Raw genomic sequence first — 24155 nt, 5'->3', positions numbered from 1 at the left:
CACGTTTACAAAAACAAAAACCTGTCCTTGAGTGTGTGTCAACAGAATTTAAAAGCTATTTTAAGAGTAAATATGATACATTGAATGCTAATGACCCAAGATGAGATGTGGAAGGACATCATGATGAAGAAAGTGAAAGCAGAAAATGCTGAGGTTGCTGATGTATACACCGGCTTCACTAAGATACCATCAAAGAACTTCTCATGGCACATTAGTGAAGAATGGGACTTAACCAAAAGGTAAAATTCTAACTCACCAGCTGCTCAGTGGAGAGAAAACGAAGCAGTCTGTTCTACAGTTATTTACAGCCTCGAAACTCTATGTACAATTCTATTCTGTCTTACAGAGTTTTATCCATTGATATATACTTTATGATAGGGTATTTGGCTTTTTCTCAGATGCTATCAATTATCAGCAGCAAAAGACCCAATCAATTGGCTGAAATAATAAAAATAAAATCAGTTACTGTCAAGACCATTTCAACTCATCGCGACACTCTATAACTATGTGGGTAAAACTGTGCCCAATAGAGTTTTTAGCCTGACTTTTCAAAGTAGATCACTAAGCCTTTCTCCTAAAGTGCCTGTTACAGAGTCACAAAACCCCAATCTTTTAGCTAGCAGCCAAGCCATTAACTCTTTCCCCTACTCAGAGACACTAGCTTAAATAATAGAAACTGTATAATGGATCTCATAAACAGAATCCAGAAGTAATTCAAATGACAGAATTAATTTTGTCTAATAGTTCAACAATGCCACCTGTTTTCTTTTGTTTTCAGCTTTTTTCTACTGTGATGTGAACTTTATTCCCTCTACAAAACAAGATGGTAGTTAGCAACTCTTGGTCATACATTGTTTGTCCTTGTCTTGGTTAAAAGAAAGGTTCTTCGGCAGCTGGTTTAGTTCATAGTGTGATATACTAACCAAAAGGCCAAGAGAAGACTCCAGAAGTTCAAATTCACCACAGAGTCCATGGAAGATGGAAGAGGAAACTCCTTTTGTTAAGATATATAACCTGAGAAACCTAATGGAAGGTCTCTATGAGTTAGACGGCAGTGATTTGAAGTTAAGGCAAAGAGCATCTTTCCCTACAACCCTCAAACAAAAGTCTTAAGTTTCACTTCTAATCTCTCTGGGTCGTATTCCTATCCTTGAATCAAATACATTGCAAGATGAGAGAGCACGAACAGATCCAACAAGTAACATTTGTTCAGTTTCCTCCTTTCTTCACTCTCATTGAGAATTATCCTTTTATAAAATCACAATTAAATTGTTTTGTCATCATTTCCTTCTAGTTACTAGTCAGTTTGGACATACTAATGGTGAAAACGTTGATTTTAAAATTAATGCTTTAGATCTGTATTTTGAGTCCTTATTTGTGTTGACTTGTTTCATCGCAAGTTATATAAATCTTCTAAAAGTGAGAATAGTAATACATAGTCTCATTCTGGATAATTATTTATTTTTAAAATCTGGAAAATAATAAGTCTTATTTATAAAAATATTATGCTACTTTATTACTAAATTGTGACAAATTACCTCTTTATTCCTTTTGCTCTTGCTTCCAATGGGATAAGGTACAGACTCCCTGTTGATAGACTTTTTTAATATCAAACAATTTAAAAACTTACTATTTGCCATCAAATCAGAGGCTTTTCACAGCTGACACGCCAGCAAATTTTGTAAGACTGAACGACACAGGAGTAGATTGTTCAACTTTCTCCCCTAGTAGATTTCAACTGCCTTTTGGTCAGCAGCACAACTCTCTACGGACTAAGTACAGAGGCCCCTAATGGCAGACAAAGGAGATCACATTGTGTTTGAAATACACATATCTTATTTAAGATAAGAGAGTCTTAGTGGCCTAAGTGCCATAGTCAATATGGACTTGCACAGCTAACCTAAAGACCAAGCTTCTTCAATAATTCTAATCCACCACTGGCTTCGAAGGAGAAAGATAGGCAATCTCCTACTATATGATTTACTTTAGAAACTCAGAGGAAGGTCAGCTATGAGTTTATTCTGACTCACTTGTAGTGATGATTGACCTATTTAAGGTGTGTATCTCTTGGTAGTTTTCTATGCTGTAATTTTTATGGAAAAAGATTGCCAAGTCTTGCTCCCAAAGAGCCTACAGGCAGATACAGCCTTTCAGTTTTACAATTAGGAACTAAGCATTTTTTTTTTAATGCAGAAAACCACAATAACTCAACATCAGTGAGACAATTCTGATTGCTCACAATCCTCTATATGGTTTCTGAGGCTGTAAATATTAGCAAGAGGAGACTGACTGTCTTTCTCTCTCAGAGGCCCTGGTGGATTTGAACTGTCACTGGAGACAACCAACCTTTTGATTTCCAGGCCAACACCTTACACATTGGGTCACCAAAGCTCCTTGAGCATGTATTTAGGTGCTCATATTTTCTAGACTAGTTGAAAAGCAGCACATAACAGATGCTGCACATAAGTATTTTTAAAAGATAGAAAAGCATTGATTTTAGAACGGAAAATGAATCATTTATGAGATGATAATATCTTAAGGGGAGAATATTTTGAATATTTAGAAATTCCTCTTTACCTTCTGCTTTGTGATAACTATGTAACACCAACCTTCTTACTTCACTAGAGCTTTTCAGACAGAAAAAAAAATTTTAAAAATGCTAGCAATAGTTTAAGAAATGACTAATGCCAAAATGAGTCACCCCAGAAAAGTAACTGAGGTTGTACATGATGAATGTGACTTTGTAGGGTTTCTTATAAATTCTATAAGTAACAAATTGTAAAATGTAGCTTCCTGTTACTATAAGAAGTTCTAACAAATCAAAAGAATGTTTATTTTGAGGGCAGGAAAATAAACATAATGAAAGAACACTCTCATTCACAAGTTAAGGGCAGCACTGTCACACTGTAGAAATAATTTACTAACACATCATCTAGAGTCATTCCTCTCACTGGAAGTAGAAATGACTTTTGCTAGTGTTTTCGCTGTGCAATTTGAGTCCAGTTCTGGGTAGGCTTCTTTCTGTACTCTGCTGAGCCACTGTTAGACCAAAAAAGATCTAGGCTCCCATCCTCTTTGGATGATTTCATTTCACTGACGATGATTACGACAAAGAATTCTTTGCTTCCACCTGAAAATTCAGCAGATCTCTGGTTCCTGAACACATGAGTTTTAAGGAAAGCAAATTTGTTCCAGCCAACCCCCAATAGCTCTTCCCCTGATTGCATTTAGGGAGTCGTAGCTGCATTACCAAACTTCAACCTTCTTTATCTCTCGTTACATATAAATGCTGATTGTCAAGAGTTCTCTGTTATGCAAATGACCTTATTATCTTAAGCTCAAAAATGTCTTTTAAGCAAGTGGGAAGGTCGGCCCTGTACTGTAATATTTGGCATGTTCATTTTAGCTGAATCACTTGTTAGAGCAAAATTACTGTAACCTGTAATAAATGTTAAGATTGTTGGATGCATGCTTGTACTGAATTAATATTTTATAACTTCTCAGCCCTGTGTGGGCTGGTTCTTCTATTACAGTGCTCCAGCACCATGGAAATGCTGGGAGATATTTTTTTCTTAATTGTTAAGAATGTTTGACATTAAATTGCATTACTAATGAATTTTGATCAGTTTACAAGCTGTTTTATTCTAATATTTTGTGGAATTTTTTATGTATCTGCTTGCTTTTTTTTTAAAATCTTGTATGTCCTTGTATACAACCAAGTTTTGAAAGCTGTAAGTCGGTAAGTATTGTATTGTTGTTGTTGTTGTTATGTGCCATCGAATCACTTGCAACTCATTGTGACCCTGTGTACAAGAACCATAAATGTCATTCTATTCTGTGCCAACCTCACTGTCTCAGACACACTCATTCCCTCCACTCCAGTTACAGAATTGATCCATCTCATCAAAGGTCTTCCTCTCCTTCGCCGCCCCTCCACTCTCCCAAACATTATGTCCCTCTTCAAGGACCAGTCCCTCCTTGCAACATGCCCAAATTATGTCAGATGAAGCTTCAGAATCCTTGACTCCAAGGAGCATTCTGGCTTCACCCTCTCCAGGACAAACTTGTTTGTTCTCCTAGAAGTCTATGGTATATTCAACACTCTTTTCCAGCAACACAGCTCAAAGACATCAATTCTCTTTCTATCATCCCTAGTCACTGTCCAACTCTCCTATGCATAGCATGTAATTGCAAAGACTATAGCCTGGATCAGGCACACCTTATTCTCAAGACCGACACTTTTGCTCTTAAGTACTCTTGAGAGGTCCCACACAGCCGACATTCCCAATGCAATTCGTCTCTTGATTTCCTGGCTGCTGTTACCAAGAGTGTTGACTGTGGAACCAAGTAAACTAAATCTGTTTAACTATCTCAATCTTTTCACCATCCATACTGATGTTGCCGATTGGCCCAGTGGTGAGAATCTTTGTTTTCTTGATGTTGAGCTTCAGTCCATATTGAAGTCCTGGACCTTCTGCAGCAAGCACTTCGAGTATTGTATTATCTATAAATTTGTCAGCTAAAGAAGAGAACCAGTTTTGTTAATTAAGATTTTTCTACATTTTCTTTAAACTAAACCTGTGAATAACGATTAAAATCTTCTGTGAGGAAATGTCTTTATATTACCAAACTAACACTCATATTAGCCTGAACTTCTAATGGTAAAAATGTTGCTATTTAGCTAGAAAGCACTATCTGTGATGTTAAAAAGAAAATAAATATAATCTACTTTGTGTCATTTTTATGCCTCACAGAAACATACTATACTTCCATTCTGCCAGTCCAACAAGGTCCAAATAGGAAAAAAATATATGTGGATTTGAACCTTGAGAGAGGCACTGCCTTTGGGTTAGTGAAACTCCCTAAGGGCTATACTACTAGAGCTCCTGTACTTTATTTTTTAATATATTAACATGTTGTTTGTGTTATGTGCCATCGAGTCACCTGCAATTCATAGCACCCCTATGCACAAAAACCCTAATCTCTGCTCTATCCTCTGCCAATCTTACTGTCTCTGACATACCTTATCCCCGTCACTGAATCAATTCATCTCATCGAGGGTCTTCCTCTCCTGCGCTGTCCCTCCACCCTCCCAAGCATGACATCCCTCTCTTAGGACCGGTCCCTCCTTGCAATGTATGTCAGAGGACGTTTTAGAATCCTTTCCTCTCATAACTTGACAATTCAATAACTGATTTAAAGTTAGAAGATTATTTTTTAAAAAGGCAAATGATTAAATTTTACCTAACAAGTATTTTATATACTGGCCTGTTCCCCAGTTGGCCATTTTTAAACGATTGAGTACATTTTCTATTAAGTCAAATGGAAGTGTTCTAGTCATGGGACTCCAGTTCACGCTTTTGCTATCACAAGTAATAGTGTAGAGGTCTTTAATTTATAGAAGTTGTATAAATGTACATTTCCAAGTAAACTTGCACTTGTGGGGAATGCAGCCAAATACTGTTATGGAACCAAGGTGCATTTCCTTTGTATGTGTGAGATCTGTATAGATGTGATGTTAAGAAATAAATGAAACTTGGTCAGTTAAAAAAAAAATCCTTGCCTCCAGGGAGCAGCCTGGTTTAACCTTCTCTAGGTTGAACCTGTTTATTCTCCTAGTACTCCATGGTATATTCAATACTCTTCTCCAGCATCACAGCTCAAAGGCATCAACTCTCCTTCTATAATTACTAGTCATTATACAGCTTTCTGATGCATAGCAAGTAATTGCAAAGATTATGGCCTGGATCAGATGCATCTTAGTCTCCAGACTGAAATCACTGCTCCTCAGTACTTTGGAGAGGTTTCTGTCAGCAGACTTTTCCAATGCAATTCGTCTTTGAATTTCCTGGCAGCTGGTACCAAGAGTGTTGATTGTGGAGCCAAGTAAACTAAAGCTGTTAATAATCTCAATCTCTTCCCCATCCATCATAGTGGGCCAATCAGCCCAGATAGGCTATATATATTTTTTAAGCACAAACTCTCTGAACCAGTTGACTCAAATTTTCCCCTAATATTCCCATGACTTCATGAGTCATGTTCTTTATGAAACTCTGGAAGCCAAGCTTCCAAATCTCTCAGCCGAGTTTTCCTGAGCTACCAGCTTGCTCTCTTTCCTTAAAAGTAATTAACAGGTCCAAGTATTGTACGCTGGTTACAAGCAATTCATTAAAATTGCCTTCTTTTATCCTCTTTATAGCTTGCTGTGTGATGAACCATGGAACACTCTCATTCTCCTATGCTGGAAAAATAAACTTTTTCTTCTCAGAATTTGGCTTCTACCAAGCTGGGCCTCACTCAGCCCTCTTGTACACACCAGTTCTCCCTCAGGACACTCTGAATCTGAATCATTCCTCCAGGTCCGACTATTTTCAGAATGCTGATAACCACAGCTTATTTTCTGACCTGTCTTCCCTTGCAGATCTTCCTTTGTAGCTTTTATCCTTTCTCTCCTTGCAGAGCTGAAAAAAGGGGAGTAGTTAAGAAGCCAATAGCAAATATTCTACTGAAGACAGAAGGCGAGAAGGAGAACACATGAAAATGCTTTCTCCTGCCACAATTATCTAAGGAATAGGATTACTCCCAGCAAAGGTAACTAGGAAAGATTATATGGCAGAGAGGACATTTAAACAGAAGATTGTTCACATGTGTTAGTCAAAAGGGTAGCAGCTCATCATGGAAGATCATCGTGTGCTGCCGTCAAATCAGTTCTTTTTTTTCATTAATTTTAATAAACATTTACAGAGATTTAGGATTTCCATTCATTCATTGCTGCACTTTTCTCCCTACCTACCCCTCCCCATCAAATCAGTTCTAATTCATAGAAATCCTAGAGAAAATGGAACAAAGCATGTCTGACCTTGCACTATCCTCGCATATTCTGCTGTGTTTGAACCTGTTATTGTAGCCATCATAGTAATCCATCTTATTGAAGGTCTTCCTCTTTTTCACTGACTCTCTTACATTATCAAGGATGTCTTTCTCCAGGAATTGGTTCTTTCTGATAAAATGTCCAAAATATGCAAGACAAAGTCTCCCTGTCTTCAATTTTAAAGTGTATTCTGTCTGTACTTCTTCCAATAAATATTACTTTATTCTTTTGGAAGTCCATGGTATATTCAGCATTCTTTGCCATAACTTGAAGGCAGCACTTCTTCTTCATCCTTCCTTATTCGTTGTCCAGAGCGAGATCTTGTAAGGTAGTCCATAAAGACTTGCACTCCTAATCCAAAAAGGCTTAGCCTTTCTGGAGATTTTATTTCATTAATGGGCTCAGAGGGAGAAAATAGGCAATCTCCTCTGCTGTAATTTACAGCCTGAGATACCAAATGAAGGGTCAGCTATGAGTCAGTTCCAATTCAAAGGCAATGTGAGTTGAAGTTATTCATTGTCCGCCTTTCACATGCATAAGAAGCAACAACAAAAAACAAAACCAAACCAAACCAAAAAAAATGCCTGACTTGAGTCAGAAGTACCTCATTCCTCAAAATAACATTATTACTCTTTAGTACTTTAAGGAAACAATATATGGAAAGAGATAATATGGCTAAACAGTAGCCTCTTTACCAAATTCTAATCAATTCTAATTCATATTCTAATCCATAGAACCTGCAAATATATAATCTTATATGAGCTAGGGATCTGGCATATGTGACTAATTTAAGAATCTTGAGATGTAGAAATTATCCTGCATAATCTGAGTGAAACTAATGGAAATAATAAGACCTTAACAAAGGGAAGCAGGAGAGTAAGAATTAAAGGGAAAAAAATCTAAGTGGAAGAGATAGTGATACAAACACTGAAACACAAGCAACTTCTAGAAGCTAAAAAGGGCAAGAGAATAGATTGTTCCCTGGAACCTACAGAAGGAATAGAGTGCTCTTAATTAGATTCCTCTAATAGATTCCTTAATTTCAGTCTAACAAGACCCATTTAGAGACTTTTGTCTTCTAAAACCATATGATAATGAATTTGTATTGTAAGCATATTTGTGTTTAATACTGAGAATGCCAAAAGTAAATTAGTGAACAAAGGTAAAGGGAAACATACTTGCTATTTATGAAGATCACAGAGAAGCCAAAGCAAAGGGAAGAAATCAATAAGTTAAGGAGCTGAATAAAAGATTTCAAAGGGCAGCACGGAAAGACAAAGCAAAGTACTATAATGAAATGTACAAAGAACTGGAATTTGAAAATCAAAAGGGCCAAACTCACTCAGTATTTCTTAAGTTACAGGAACTGAAGAACATATTCAATCCCTGAGTTGCAATATTTAAGGATCCTTTGGGTAGAATATTGAATGATCCAGGAAGTATTAAAAGAAGAGAGAAGGAAAATACGTAGTCATTGTAACAAAAAGAATTGGCTGACACAGAAGAAGTTCAAGGAGTAATATATGATCAGGAGGCAATGGTATTAAAGGAGGAAGTTCAGGCTGCTCTGAAGGACTTGGCAAAAAATAAAGCCCCAGGAATTGATGGAATGAATACCAATTAACATATTTCAACAAACAGATGCTGCCCTTGACATGTTCACCAGGTTCTGCTAAGATATCTGGAGGACAACTACCTGGCCATCTAACAAGAAGAGATTCGTATTTATTCCCATTCAAAAAAAAAAAAAAAAGTTGACCTGACAGAGTGTGGAAACTATCAAACTATATCACTCATATTACACGCAAGGAAAATCATGTTGAAAATTAACCAGAAATTATTGGAATAGTGCATTGACAGTTAGCTACCAAAAATACAAGCTGGTTTTAGAAGAGGCCAGGACACTAGAGACATTATCGTCAATGTCAGATGGATCTTGGAAGAAAGCAAGGTGTACCAAAGGGATATCTACCTGTGTTTCATTGACTATGCAAAGGCATTTGACTGTATTGATTGACCACAACAGTTATTGACCTTGGGGAGAATGGGAATCCCAGAACACTTGATTGTGCTTCTGTGAAACCCATACTTGGACCAGGAAGCAGTCCTGAGAACGGAGCAGGAAAACACTGCATGAGTCAAAATCAGGAAAGGAGAGCACCAGAGATGCATCGTCTCCATATCTTTTCAATCTATAAGCAGAACAGATCATTGATGAGGCTGGGCTTTCTGAGGAGGAATGTGGTATCAGGATTGGAGGAAGAATAATCAATAACCTACATTATGCAGATGATAAACCCTCCTTGCTGAAACTGAGGAGGACCTGAAATACCTAGTGCATAAGGTCAAGGACTATAATATTCAATATGGATTGATGCTCAATATCAAGAAGAGAAAAAATCTCACTACTAGGCCAATTCACAGCACTATTATAGATGGAGAAGAGATTGAGGTTGTTAACAATTACAGCTTGCTTGGCTCTGCAATCAACACTCTTGATACTCAGCAGTCAGGAAATCAAAAGACAAATTGCTTTAGGTAAATTTACTATCAGGGATCTTCCTAGGGCACTGACAGGCAACAATGTCAGTCTAGAGACTAAGCAACAGAGAGGTGGACAATGACTAATAATGACAGAAGAAGAATTGTTGTCTTTGAGTTGTGGTTATGGAGAAGACTCTTGAACATACTATGGACCATGAAGAAACCAAATGGGTCTGTCTTGGAGAGGGATAAGCCAAGTTTTTCCTTGGAGGCTAGGCTTTTGAAGATCTGTATAACATATTTTGGGCATGTGGCCAGGAGGGACCAATCCTTGGAGAAGGACATCATGCTCAGAAGGGTGAAGGGATAGTGCAGGAAAGGAAAATTCCAGATGAGATTAATTGATATAGTAACTAGGACAATTGGAGTAGGTGTATTGGAGTCAGTGAGCCAGTCTCAGGAGGGCAGGCTTCAGAGCTATTGTACACAGGATAGCTAGAAGTCTCAGGTGCCTGGATGACACATAACAACTACAACAACATTTGTGAAGATCAGTAAGCATTTCAGAGAAAATTGTGCATGGGATTACTCCATTGAGGAACTGTTGTTGTTGAATAGATAAGAAGAAGAAGAAGAACCATATATTACTTTCTTTCTCAGATAATTTCATATTATTAAAATGTATATTTTAAAATGTGCTTTTCATAACAGCCTTTAAATCCAGATATTATTTTACATTCCTGTGTAAACTATAGTGCATGGAAGTTAATTGTTTTACCCAGGTTCACAGTTCTATTATTTCTAGAGATTAGTGTGAGCTAAGCTATGCCAATTCTTTACTTATTTCTATTATAATACATCATTTATTCACACCAGGCCATCTACTTTTAAAAGGGTTTGAGTGTAGGGCAAGGAACGCAAATTTTATTCTCCATTAATAAAATTAAAATTTTGAATCATAATTAAAATTTTCAAGGATGAAATGACATTGTTAATTAATATAACAGCATATCATGAAATGTCTTGTTCCTGACTCTTATTGACCATTGTAAATAATTGTAAATAATCCTTAATTAATGGTGTCTCCATCCACAATATAATGAAATGCTTTCTTTTCCTGTGCAATCCTCACAATTAGATACAGACAATGGGTAATGTTTAGAAGTCAATGTTCAGGTCTATCTCCTCATGGTCCACAATATGTTGTACTTCTGTGGTGATTCAAATTCACCAGCTGTTCCATAGAAGAAAGAAGGGAAATTTCCTCCTGTTCAGAATTATAGCTCCAAAAACTGATAGAGGGTTGCTATATGAGGGCACCGTGTGGATGGGGGTTTTGTTGTTGTTGTTTGGGGTTTGTTTTGTTTTTGTTTTTGTTTTTTTTAAATGATTTCCCCATCAGTTTTTATATAGAAGTTCAATTACAACCTGTTCAGCATCACAAAAATTCTCTAGATGGGTAGTGGCTGCGTATGAGGTGCAATGACAAGAAAATAAACCACCAATGGTTCTAATCTAAAAACAGGTTTGATCAGTAAAACAGACCAAAAGGCAGACAATGGAGAAGTGAAGTAGAGTCAGCAAAGAGAATAGAGAGGTGTACTTTAATATGAGAAATGTTATAAAGGTGGATTTTATATATATATATTTAATGTTATAAAGGTAGATTAATAGAACCTACAGATTAATGTGGAAAGTAGCAGTCTCTTTCATAGAAAGAAATATTACATTAGAGTGAAGAGTGTGAGGAAGAAGCAGTTGAATTCTGCTTTGTAAGTATTTAGTTTGAGGTGATGCTGCTACACAGAGAAGGGAATTGTAAGTAGACACTTGACAGTTGGATGGGCATGTAAAATCAGAAGCTAAGCCTGAATATAGAGACTTGGAAATCAGTTTACGAAAGTCATAAATGTATTTTCCTCTAAACTCAAGCTTCTCAGGTTTTCCCAGACCCAGCTATGAATAAGGTAAGAAACAGCTGTGAAGCTGCTTTCCCTTCCTTGCCTAGAACAATCACAGAAATGATCAAAGAAGCAACTGCAACTCTGTTTATCTCTGTTAGGGCTGCAAAACTAATTATTTTCTTCCCTTTCCCAGGAATTACTATCTATGCCCCTGCCCTGCTCCCTTATCTTGTAAGAAATAGCTGCCTAGATTCACTCTCCCAATTTCTTTTTTGAACAATATGAAACTTCACTGCTGTGAACAGCAGGAGTGGCATCCACTTCCTAAACTAGGTGCCTCTGGAAACTCTACAAACTCTCTTATAAATGTATATAAATGATGTTAATCATAGAACAGAGTTCAGGTCTTTTGTGCAAAGCTTACTCTGAGTCATATCCGACTCAACAACACTGAACCACTGCTAAATGAGACTAGTGCTCTTATATGTGGAGGAACACTCTTCCACTTTGCATATTACTCTTCATTAATGTGCTATATGAGGTAACCTGGGTTTGCTATGATGCTTAACCTTGTGCCATAGGGGTACTAAATACCAGAATGGTTTCCCATTATGGACTATTTGGTGGAGTTCTCAGTTGTAAAACATGCTGTGAAGGAGGAGTGGCATCCACTTTCTTAACTACATCCCTCTGGAAACTCTATGAACTTGGAGAAACAATGATAGCTATGGAAAGGCATTACGTCTTTTGTTCATATAGTCACGATGAGTCGACCTCTACTCAATGGGAATCAACAACAACAACAACATTTAACTAGCTGCTGGTCTCTAGAGTCAGCCAAGCAGTTTCTCTTCAATAAACTTTCTTTCTTTCTGAACTGGGTTTTGTCCTTACTTGGGGACTTGATATTTCTGGTATATTTCTGATGCTAAAATAGAGGAGGGGTATCTTCCAGGAGGCAACAAAGCCCGATTCTCTAACTTTCCTTGACTTGCTCTCTCTCTTTCCCTACCTCCTTGCAAACCTAACATATGGAGACTAGAGGTCTCTCCTGGGCTCACTAATGAGCTGAGTAGAAGCCAGTGAGCAACTTGTGCTTATTATTGCTACTATTCCTATTCATATTGCTTCTTATTTCTATTGGACTGGAATCTACCCTGATTCCACACTGAAATTCTCTGGAAACTCAGCAAAATTGTCTTCTGTCTCTCCTCTATGTAACCTGTTCCTCTCTCCTAGCCTAAAGTTACGTAGGACATCCTGGATCACTCTAATTCTTTTCACTTCTCCACAGACTTTATCCACCTCCTGACTGCCCCTGTTTGAACTAACAAAAGAATGCCCTTCTCCAGGACTTTCTGCCTCTTGCCATTGCTGACCTTCCAAACAACACCAGATCAATTTGGAGTGAGTAGAGGATGGTTATCCTCCCTTGGATCTCCTGCTCTTTTCAAATTCTAAAAGTTGTAGTGCTAGGCCAAGCATACCTCTCGACCACCTGAGTTGGTCTTTTGCGATGCTTGGTAAGGAGGCCCATGTCGTGAGCAGATCTTCTTATCATGATCAAAAGGGAAACAGGGACAGGTTTTCCCTTAAGTCTCTCTCCAGGAGCCCCACTACTTATCTCCTTTCCCAGTCCTGCCCTTTTGGAAACACTCAACTGAGGTATTCCTCTGTTCCCTTGATACTCTCTTATTGCAGAAACATGGCATAGCTACAATATCATTTAGATAATAGCCCCAAAATGGGACACTCTATTTCAACACTCTCAGAGACTTCAACAATTTCTACAGACCCAATGGCAAATGGTTAGAAATCCCCTACACTCAGGCCTTTTTGCCTTCTCTGCCCTTATCCTTCTGTCAACACTGCTGTACTTAGCAAATTATTGTAGCTCTCTAAGCTTTCTGCCCTTTCTGATCAAAACTCTTTGTTTCTGCCAATCACTTGGCACTCTCTACTCCTTCTGCTTCACCACCTCTGCCATATACAAATGCCACCTCGCCACAGGAGGTCCCCTCCATGTCCACCCGGGACTCAAAGCCCTTTTCCCTTTTTCCTCCTCTTCCACCTCTCATACTAGCTCAGTTGACCCCACCAACCCAAACCCAGCCAGGAACTGTAGCAAAACTTTTTCACTCTGCATTCTTCTCTCTCTCCCTCTCTAGTCATCCTGTTTAGCCTTTTAGCTCCTCATAACTAACCTCCTAGTTAAAAAGAAATATTAAGAAAAAATCTTCTGCAAATAAAATATCATTCTCCTCTTTTTCCAACCCTAACCTGCAGATAAAACATCACCCCCTCTTTCTCTGATCCCAACCCAGCAGATAACCTCCCAAAACATCCCTTCTCAGCGTTCCAGATGAAAACACACGGGTAAATCTGCTCAGCTCCTCTGTGCCTCCCCTTCTTCAAGTAACAGCTGCTTGGCTACAGGGAGTGGTAGACATAAACAAAAAAGTTTATAAAACATAAACCTACGCATGTATATAGTGTTTTGCTTTTATTAAAATAAGTTTTAAGATGTTTCTCTTTTTCTTAGAGTATTTTCCATCTATGTTACGTTTTTCAGCCAGAACTCAGAAAAAAAATCCAAATTTAAAAAACCTGAAACTTTTACAATTCATTCAGACCCTAAGTCTCATAAGAGAAAAATAATAATATATTCCCATTCTATTAATCAGTCTGCTTCTGACAATAGGAAAAAAACCTCATGAAAAGGCTTAAGGCCACCAAAGTAAGTCAAACTAACTTTTAACAGCAGCTGTTTCAGTGTTCCAGTCCATGGTCTTTGTAATTACTTGCTATGCATCAGAGAGCTGGATAATGACTAAGGAGGATAGAAGAATTGGTGTCTTTGAGTTGTGGTGTTGGAGAAGAGTCTTAAACTTGCTATGGACCACCAAGTAAATAAATAGGTCTGTCTCTGTGAGGGTGAAACCAAGTTTCTCTTTGGAGGTTAGGCTATTGAAGCTCTGTCTCACATAATTTGGGCAGGTGGCTAGGAGGGACCAATCCTTGAAAAAGGTCAATATGCTTGGAAGGGTGGAGGGACAGTGCAGGAGAGGAATACTTCAGGTGAGATAGATTGGTACAGTAACTGAGGCAATAAGGGTAGGTGTATCAGAGTCAGTGAGACTAGCTCATGGCAAGGAAGGCTTCAGAGCTATTGTACCATAGTATCGTGACTTGATTGGACATAACAACAACAATAACAACATTTCAGTGTTCAACAATAAAAACTTGGAAAAAGTAAAGAAGGACTAGTTAAAAGCCAAATTTCTTAAAACTTCTATTGCAGACCTTTTCTTCCAGAAAATGTGCCCCAAAACTCCAATTCCAAAGCTTTTGCTTCCAGCATAAAAAGCCTAGCCACAGTCACATAAGCCATAAATATCAAAAGATGTTTCAAGAGAGTAAAGGGGCAGAATGGAAGCCTCCTGCCACTTGCTTCCAATGCAGTTCTCAAAAACACCCACCTCAGTAATGCCCCAAGTGTGTCTTAGTGGCAGAAGAGCAATAAGACTGATGGGGACCTGGCTCCCTCAAGGGCAGAAGTAATCAACATAACATGATCATAAGCCTGGAGAAGCCGTGAGTATGCTGATAAAACAATTCACTGTCTTATCAACATTAATTTGAAAGTCTTACAGTCTTTTGGTAATCTTCTTCCCCCTGCCAATTTACTCTTGTGAGAATGAAAACAACAACAACAGCAAAAAAACCCAACCAACCACGCAAATAAATATCAAACTCCTCTATTAAACTGTATATAAACAGAGTATTATTTTCCTATCAATTTCTAGTTATAGCTAAAAATCCTCTACTTATAAAAAAGAAAACAAACCACATACTTGTTATCAAAAGAAAATACTAAAGTTCTTTTCACCCCAATATTCCAAATGGTATTAAAAAGTAGTAACTCAACGTCAGTAAGCCCCAATATATCTCCAAAGTTAAGAAATATATAGCCAACTGTTTAAAGTAATAACAAACTTTCTCCTAAAAGTATACAAAGTCTAGTACCCATCAATTAAAAGAAACTCAACAAGCCAATTAACTCAGAAACCCCTAGAAAATGATTTTTAAATACCATCTTTCAAGTTTTAAATCATACCTGCCCAGCCTTCGCTAAAAACTATTAACTTTGCCTCCCCTAGAGAGGGACTACAACAAAGAACATTCATAGTCACCCCTAGTCCATCTAATTAAACTTCAAAAGGTTGCATCTCAAACCTCAGCAAAACCACTCTCTTAAGTCAAATAGCAGATGATATATTCCTTCTCCCTATCTCAAATGTTACCTGTCTACTTTCAATTAAGGGCACAAAAGTAGCAATGTTTCTTCCTCTTATTGTAATCACACCCTTTCCTTGTCAAATACAATACTCTACTTCAGAGGTATTCTTCATCTGTTTCAACTCCGATTACAGCTGCTAGCAAACCAACTGGACTGAACTCTGTGTATGTGCCTTTTAAGCCCTAAAATCTCTATACTTACAGAAGACTAAATTCAAAATGCTCCATCACTTCCCTGTCTCCTTCCCATCAAAAAACCAGGCCATCATTGCTCTAGTACTCCTAAAAGCAAGCAAGAATACAGCAAGTAGGAGTAGTTTGGCCCTCTTACAGTAATTTTCTTAATCTTAATATTTGGTCCTTGTCTCATGCAATTTCTCTCTAGTTTTCTGTAAGAGCCTTTGCAAACGACACAGTCCGAAAACTCCTCATATTATCAACCGGGTACCAACCATTATCCTCCATCATCACATCTGCCAACTACTCTGATTAAAACCAACAGCCTTTCCCTCCTTTAGAACATTGTACCCATCTGGCAGGAAGTAATTGTAGAAAAGAACCTAGACAGCCCTAATCATATAACAAAAGGCTGGAATGTTGTGGCCATGGAGTTTCTCTTTCTTTTCCAGGACAGGAACAGAAATGATCAAAGAAGCAACTGCATCTCTGTTTATCTCTGTTAGGGCTGCAAAACTCTTCCTCCTCCTTTTCCCAGGAATAACTATCTATGACTCCTGGCCTGCTCCCTTATAAGAAATAGCTGCCTAGATCCCCTCTCCCAATTTCCTTGTAAGACAAAATAAAATTCCACTCTAAGTAGCTGCTGGTCTCTATTTTAGAATCAGCCCAGCGGTTTCATCTGAATAAATGTTCTTTCTTGGCCTGAATTGGGTTCTGTCCTTCCTCGATGACCGTACACTTATCAGTTCCTACTCATTACAAACTGGTGTACAATAAGATGAATCAGTACTTGGTTCAGAGCCATCTTCACAACCTTTTCTACGTTTTAACTCATTTTTTTGCAGCCACTATATCAATACATCTTTGATAGTTTTCTTTTCCCCCCTTCTAAACCTCTACAGTTCATCCTTGAGTCTTTTTTCTCTGATGTCTTTTTTCATGATTCCTTTCTTGAGGGACTAATTAATCTTGAAAAAAATGTCTAACATATATAAGATGAAGACTCACTAGCCTTGCTTTAAGAAGCATTCTGGATGCACTTCTTATTTGTAAAGTTGTTAACTGTGTAGGACTTTAAAAAGGTCTTTTATTAAAAATTTTCCCAGTGCAGTACATTATTTGATCACTTGATTGCTGTTGTCCTTGAACTTGATTGTGGACATAAGTAAAATTGAATCTTTGACATCATATACCATAATGTTGTTTACTGGGTGAGAGAAGGAGAAAGTAGAAATAGGATACAAGAAATTAAACTTTCTGGTTTATCAACAAAGAAAAATTTTTCTAACATACGTTTGGACAACAAACAAGTACATATTTAAGGAGATTCTACAAATGTAATTCATAGTTTTCCAAGTACGTAAGAGCTTAGAATTACATTTTCATATCCATGTTACGTTATTGGATTTTCTAAATTTCCAGCTCAGAAGATAGAAAATAAAATATATGCTTAAAAAGAAACAAATCTCATGACTGTATTTCTTACAATATTACGTGAGTTCTTTTCATCTCAGTCAGGTCAACAATCTGATCACCAGTGAAAATTGGGAATAGAAAATCGTTGCTCTTCTTTCCACTGGAATTATAATCCATTCTCTAAGTTGTCACCTTTCTGGAAGCTCCTTCTTGACCTCATCCATCTCTTACTCTACTACATATTTTCTATCCTTTTGTATTCTGTTACTAAGTTACCAAAGATATTTTGTGGTGGTAATCCTTTTTAGAGACCTGAAACATTTACAGTTGCATTGTGACATATTATTTATTGCTGTTATCTGTCAATTCTCATCATGTCTATTTTTCAATCATTGATTTGCCTTTTATGACCTTAAGATTCCTAGAAGCTTTCATCAATTGTGAAGATCCCCCTCCCCCTTTTTCAGAGAGTTCAGAATTCTGAAATTGGCTGTGATGAGCGAAATAACAGCTCTCCAAAGATTTCCAAGGCCTTATCTCTACAATCTGTAAAGATGATACTTTACACATAAAGGCAACTTTGAAAATGTGACTAAATGAAGGATCTTCGAAACAAGAAGATCTTACTGGATTATTTGGGTGTACTAGAGTACTAGTTGTTGTTGTTGTGTATTGTCAGGTCAGAAGTTACCCATATCTGACCCTTCAGCAGGTTCTCAGAGGCAGTTAGTTGCACAGGAGGAAATGCCTAATCTCTCCCACAGAGTAGCAAGTAGATTCAAATTGTGAGCCTTGGGAATTGCAGCACAGCTTCTTACCACTAGGGCACCAGAGCTCCTTGAAAAACAGAATATTACAACAATGAATGACAAAGATTCTTATGAGACAAGAAAAAGAGTAGGAGATGGATTCCAGAGAAGCATTGAACAGATGAAGCAGTACAGAAGAGAGGAGGAAAGGCACAATGAACTATAAGATGTAGGCATCCTCTGTAGTTGAGAAAAACAAGGAAAGAGATTCACCTCTGTAATTTTCAGGAGAAATGTTGCTCTGCAGACTGATTTAAAACTTCTATCTGGCAGAACCATAAAATTATAAATTTCCATTGTGTTAGCCACTGTTTGTGGTAATTTTCGGTACAAAACAAACAAATTTTCCCTACAAAAATAAAAAAGAAAGAAAATCCCAAATATCTCCTCTTTTAAAAATGGTCAAATTGATAAAAGTAATTTAAGTACTTCAGTTAAAATGTTTTAAAATGATATCTCATTGTTAATTACATTTTACCCATTACTGTCCTTTCATTAGTACTGGAATAAAATGTTTTCACTAATAGTTTTATCTTGAAATGTCAGCTTAGAAAACCAAAGGGTGTATGTAATCTATACATAATCATCTAATGACTAACTAATTTCAAGCCTATCCAGAATTTCATCTGATTGAAATCCACTCTTGTATCAGAATTAATAAGTGGTGTTGTTATAGTATGTCATCAAGTTGCTTGTGACTCGTAACGACCCTATGGACAACAGCCCTGACTCTATCCTGTGCCAATCTCACTGTCTCTAACACACCTAGCCTCATTACCCCAGTATCAATCCATCTCATCGATACTCTCCCTCTTTCTCCGTCCTTCCACCCTTTCAAGGACTGTTCCTTCCATGCAACATGCCCAAAGTATGTCAGACAAAGCATCATAATCCTTGCCTCCAAGGAGCAGCCTGGTCTCATCCTCTCTAGGATGAACCCCTTTATTCTCCTGGAAGTTCATCGTATAGTCAACTCTCTTCTCCAGCACCACAGCTCAAAGGCATCAATTCTCTATCATCCCTAGTTATTGTTCATTTCTCTGACACATAGCAAGTAATTGTGAAGACTACAGCCTGCAATCTCAATCTCAATCTCTTCATAATGCTGCCAATTGGCCTAGTGATGAGAATTTTCATTTTCTTGATGTTGAACTTCAATCCACATTGAAGGCTCCGGTTCTTGATCTTCTACAGCAAGCATTTCAGGTCCTCCTCAGTTTCAGTAAGCAGGGCTGTGTCGTCTGCATAATGCAGATTGTTGACAAATCTCCCTCCAATTCTGATGCCACATTCCACCTCATACAGTCCAGCTTCACAGATGATTTGTTCTTTTTTTTTCTATATTTTATTAATTTTCATAAACATTTACAGAGATTTTGGGTTTCCATTCATTCCTTGTTGCACTAGATTTGTTCTTCATATAGATTGAAAAGGTATGGATACAGAATACATCCTTGGAGTGCACTCTTCCTGATTATGAACCTTATAGAGTCTCCTTGCTCTTTTCTGATGACTGCCTGCTGGTCCAACTATAGGTTTCACATAAGCACAATCAAATGTTCTGGGATTCCCATTCTTCTCAGAGTCAGACACAAATAAGAGCTATATAAATTTTGTTTCTGATATAAAGGATAAAATTAATGTGATAAAACCAAAATTCTTCCTCTTTACTCAAAGAATACTATAATTGAAAACATTTTGGAATTTATAATATTATAAATAACACACAGTTACTTCAACATTTCCCAAAATGTAATGTTCTGTTCCCTTGATGCCAATTTAAAAGATAAGAAATAAAGTTTCTATGGAATCTTTTTATATATATAATTCCAATAGAAAAAAACCAAAAGGAAAGCAAAAGAAATTAGAACGCAAGAGGAAGGAGGATAGAGAAGTAGGATGCAAAAGACAAGATGGGAGAGAAGTAATGATAACATTCAGATTCTCAGATACAAGATCATTTGTAAAATGAACTGTTTAACAATTGAAATGTTTTAACAAATAGATCCAGTCCTGGGCATTCTTTCTATTATGGAATATACATATATTTGTTCCCATTCCCCATTAACATGATCTGACAGAACGTGGAAATTATCAACCAATGTCATTAATACTACAAGCAAATAAAATCTTGTGAAGATTATTGAAAAACAGCTAGATCAGTACATTTACAGGAACTTCCAAAAAATCCAGGCTAGACTAAGAAGTCTTGGGATGAGGGATATCATTGCTGATGTTAGATGAATCTTGGCTGACAGTGGAGAGTACTAGAATGAGATTTATCTGTGTTTTATCCAACGGCATTTGAATGTGAGGATCATAACAAATTATAAATAACATTGAGAAGAATGAGAATCCTAGAATACATCAATCAATAGTGTTCATGTGAAACCTATAACTAGATCAAGAAGCTGTTGTGTGAATAGAACAAGTGAACACTGTGTAGTTTAAAATAAGGAAAGGTGTGTGCCAAAGTTGTACCCTTTCTCATTTAGAGATTAATAGGTACTTACAAAAGGTTTCATTAGCTTTCTGCCTTCTTTTACCCCTTGTTGTTGTAGTTGTTGTGTACCATAGTGTCGGAACCAACCCACAGCTGACCCTTCAGCAGGTTTTCATAGGCAGCTAACTGCAAGGAAGAAGATTGCCCATCCTTTTCTTATGGAGCAGCTGTTTGTTGTTGTTGTTGTTAAGTGCCGTCGAGTAGCAGGCGACTCATAGCGACCCTATGAATGAGAGTCCTCGATGCTTGGGTGCCTTTCATCCTTTCTCGAGGTTCATAGGGTTTCCGGAGATAAGCTATTATGGAAGTGCGTGCCACTCCTCCTTCCACATGGAGCAGCTAGAGACCTTGAATTGTGTGCTTTCAGGATTGTAGCACAGCTTCTTTGCCACTAGGCCACCAGAGCTCCTTTAATAATAAAATAATGAAAAATCATAATAGATATGGAGAGAGGTAAAAGTGAGGTTTTGAGAACATGAGAAAAGGGATTATTGGACATTTTTCATTTGCTTTTAAAATTTATGTTTAGCATTCTTCCTTGCCCTTGAGCCTGACACAGTACTTGTGGAAGCCATGGCAAGATGCCTAGTTGTCATGTCAATTTACAACCTTTTTCTTCTGTTGACCTAGTGATAAGAAGTTGAGCTGTCAACCCAAAAGCAGGTAGTTCAAATCCACCAGTTACTCTGTGGGAGACAGATGGACAACCTTCTCTAAAGAAATTTATGTCTCTGAAAATTCACTGGAGAGTCAGCTATGAATCAGTTCTATCTTGAGGGCACTTAACAAGAAAACTTTCTCTGATAGAGTTTTGATGATACAGTACATAGGAATTTTGCTGTTAACTCAAATATAGTACCTATCTGGATGTTCAAGACCACCAGGGGCTCCAAGGGAGAAAAATTAGGACTATCCTCCAGTGCATTTTGTTGCTGTTGTTGCTATGTGTTGTCAAATCACCTGTGACCCATAGCGACCCTATGTACAACAGCTCTGAAGCCTGCCCTGTCCTGAGTCAGTCTCACTGACTCCAACACATCTACCCCAATTGCCCCAGTTATAGTGTCAATCCATCTCATTCAGGGTCTTCCTCTCCTGATTTTCCCACACACCCTTCCAAGCATAATGTCCTTCTCCAAGGATTGATCCCTCCTGTCCACGTGCCCAAAGTATGTGAGAGGGAGCTTCAAAATCCTAGCCTCCAAGGGAAAACTTGGTTTCACCCTCTCCAAGACAGATCTATTTGTTTTCTTGTGGTTCATGATATGTATGTTCAAGACTCTTCTGCAGCACCACAATTTGAAGGCATCGATGCTTCTTCTGTCATCCTTAGTCATTGTTCAGCTCAATGACACATAGTAAGCATGGTGAAGTTCATGACCTGGATCAGGCGCACCTTAGTCTCTGACTGACATCATTACTCTTCAGTACTCTAGAGAGGCCCTCACAGCATATTTTTCCAGTGAAATTTGTCTTTTGATTTCCTGACTGCTGGTACTAAAAGTGTTGATTGTGGAGTCAAACAAGCTGTAGTATAAACAACATAAATATCTTCTCATTCTATCATTATGCTGCCATTTAGCCCAGTGGTGAGAACTTTTGCTTTTTTGATGTTGGGCTTCAATCTATATTGGAGTCTACAATCCTTGACCTTTTGCAGCAAGTGCTTCAGTTCTTCCTCAGTTTCAGTAAGCAAGGTTGTGCCATCTTTATAACATAGTTTGTTGAAGAGTCTTCCTCAAATCCTGATGCCACATTCCTCATAAAGCCCAGTCTCCCAAATGATCTGTTCTCCATACAGATTCAAAAGGTATGGAGATGACACATTCCTAGGGTACTTCTTTCCTGATTTTGAACCATGCAATGTTTCCTTGCTCTGTTCTGAGGACTGCTTCCTGTTCTGAGTATGGGTTTCACATGAGCACAATCAAGTGTTCTGGGATGTTATGATCCACACAGTCAAATGCCTTTGCATAGTCAATGAAACACAGGTAGACATTCCTGTGCTACTCTTTGCTTTCTGCCAAGATCTTCAATGACCCTATGTACCTGTGCACTTTACTGTCTCTAAACTTGTTGAAGGTTCAGCAATATGGGTTTCAACTCTAGGTCAAATGGGAGTGGATTTTATTATTTAGTAACATTCAATATCTATGAGGCCATTTATCCTATCTCCCATTAGTTGAATAAAGGAGTAAGTAAAAGTAGATACTACTCAAGCTATTTGCATACTTTTTATAATAACTCCTATGTTACTGAAATCTGGACAACAAATAAGGATTACAGAAGAAAAATCCATGACTTTGAACTGTGATATTGGAGTAGAGTATTGAATATTTCTCAGACAGCTACAAGAACAAATAAGTTTGTCTTGGAGGAAGTGCAATTTCAGAGCCCCTAAGAAGCAATGATTGTGAAACTTCATCTCATAAACTTTGAGCATGTTGTCAGGAGTGGTCAGTCCTTGGAAAAGGATATGAAGCTAGTAAAAAGCAATGAGTCAGAGAATAAAAGAAGATAAAAGAGAACATGAAGGACAGAGCAAGATTAGATCTGTTGTTGATAGTTATTTAATGGCACCTAGCAACAATATTAACGTCAAGATTTGTTAAACTTTTAGTAGCCCATGGGATATCAATATTTTTTGCCAAGTTCACAATTCAAAGACATTAGTTCTTTGACCTTCCTTATTCATTACCCAACTTCCAGATGCATAGCGAGCAATCGAAAAGACCATTACTTGTATCAAGCACACCTTTGTCTTTAAAGTGACATAATTGCTCTTAGCACTTTGATGAGGTTATTGACAGCAGATTTTCCCAACCTGACATAAACCGGGCGGCTCCTTGGAGGCAAGGATTCTGAGGCTCTGTCTAACATACTTTGGACATGTTGTAAGGAGAGACCGGTCCTTGGAGATGGACATCATGGTTGGTAGGGTGGAGGGACAGTGCAGGAGGGGAAGGTCTTCTATGAGATGGATTGATTCAGTGACTGGGGTAATTGGGATGGGAGTGTCAGAGACAGTGCAATTGGCACAGGACAGAGCAGAGTTTAGGGCTGTTGTACATAGGGTCGCTATGAGTCACAAGTGACTCAAAGGCACATAAGAACAACAACATATTTTTTTTTAATTTCTTGACTGCTGTTACTATGAATATTAATTTTGGATCCAAGGAAAATTAAGTCATTGGCAATTGTTTCAGCGGGGTGAATTTTTTGTTTTCTTAGTGTTAATATGGAATCCATATCATCGACTACAGTCTTTGATCTTCGTCAATGAGTGTTTTAATTCCTCTTGATTCCTGTAATCAAGGTTGTGTCATCTGCTTAAAGCATTTGTTGACAAGTTTTTCTCCAAACTTGATGCTACTTTCCACTGCCTATAGTTCAGTTTCCTAAATTATTTTCTCAACATACAGATTGAAAAGGTATGAAGAAAGGCTGTCACCCTGACAAATAACTTGACTTATTTTAAACTATGCAATTTCCTTTGTTCTGTTTAAACAACTGTTTCTTGGTCTAAATTAAAAGGTTTTATATGAGCACAGGTAAACATTTCTTTAGTTTCTATTCTTCTCAATGTTTTCTATAGTTTGTTATTATCTGCACAATGAAACACCTTTAAATAGTGAATAAAACACACATATATATCTTTCTGGTGTTCTCAACTTTTGGTCAAAATCCAT

Source organism: Elephantulus edwardii, unplaced genomic scaffold (assembly GCF_000299155.1).
Source record: "Elephantulus edwardii isolate Elephantulus edwardi_28Jun2011 unplaced genomic scaffold, EleEdw1.0 scaffold00005, whole genome shotgun sequence".
NCBI classification, from domain to species: domain Eukaryota; kingdom Metazoa; phylum Chordata; class Mammalia; order Macroscelidea; family Macroscelididae; genus Elephantulus; species Elephantulus edwardii.
The sequence above is the reverse complement of the archived record's forward strand: the minus strand, read 5'-3'. Positions refer to the sequence as shown.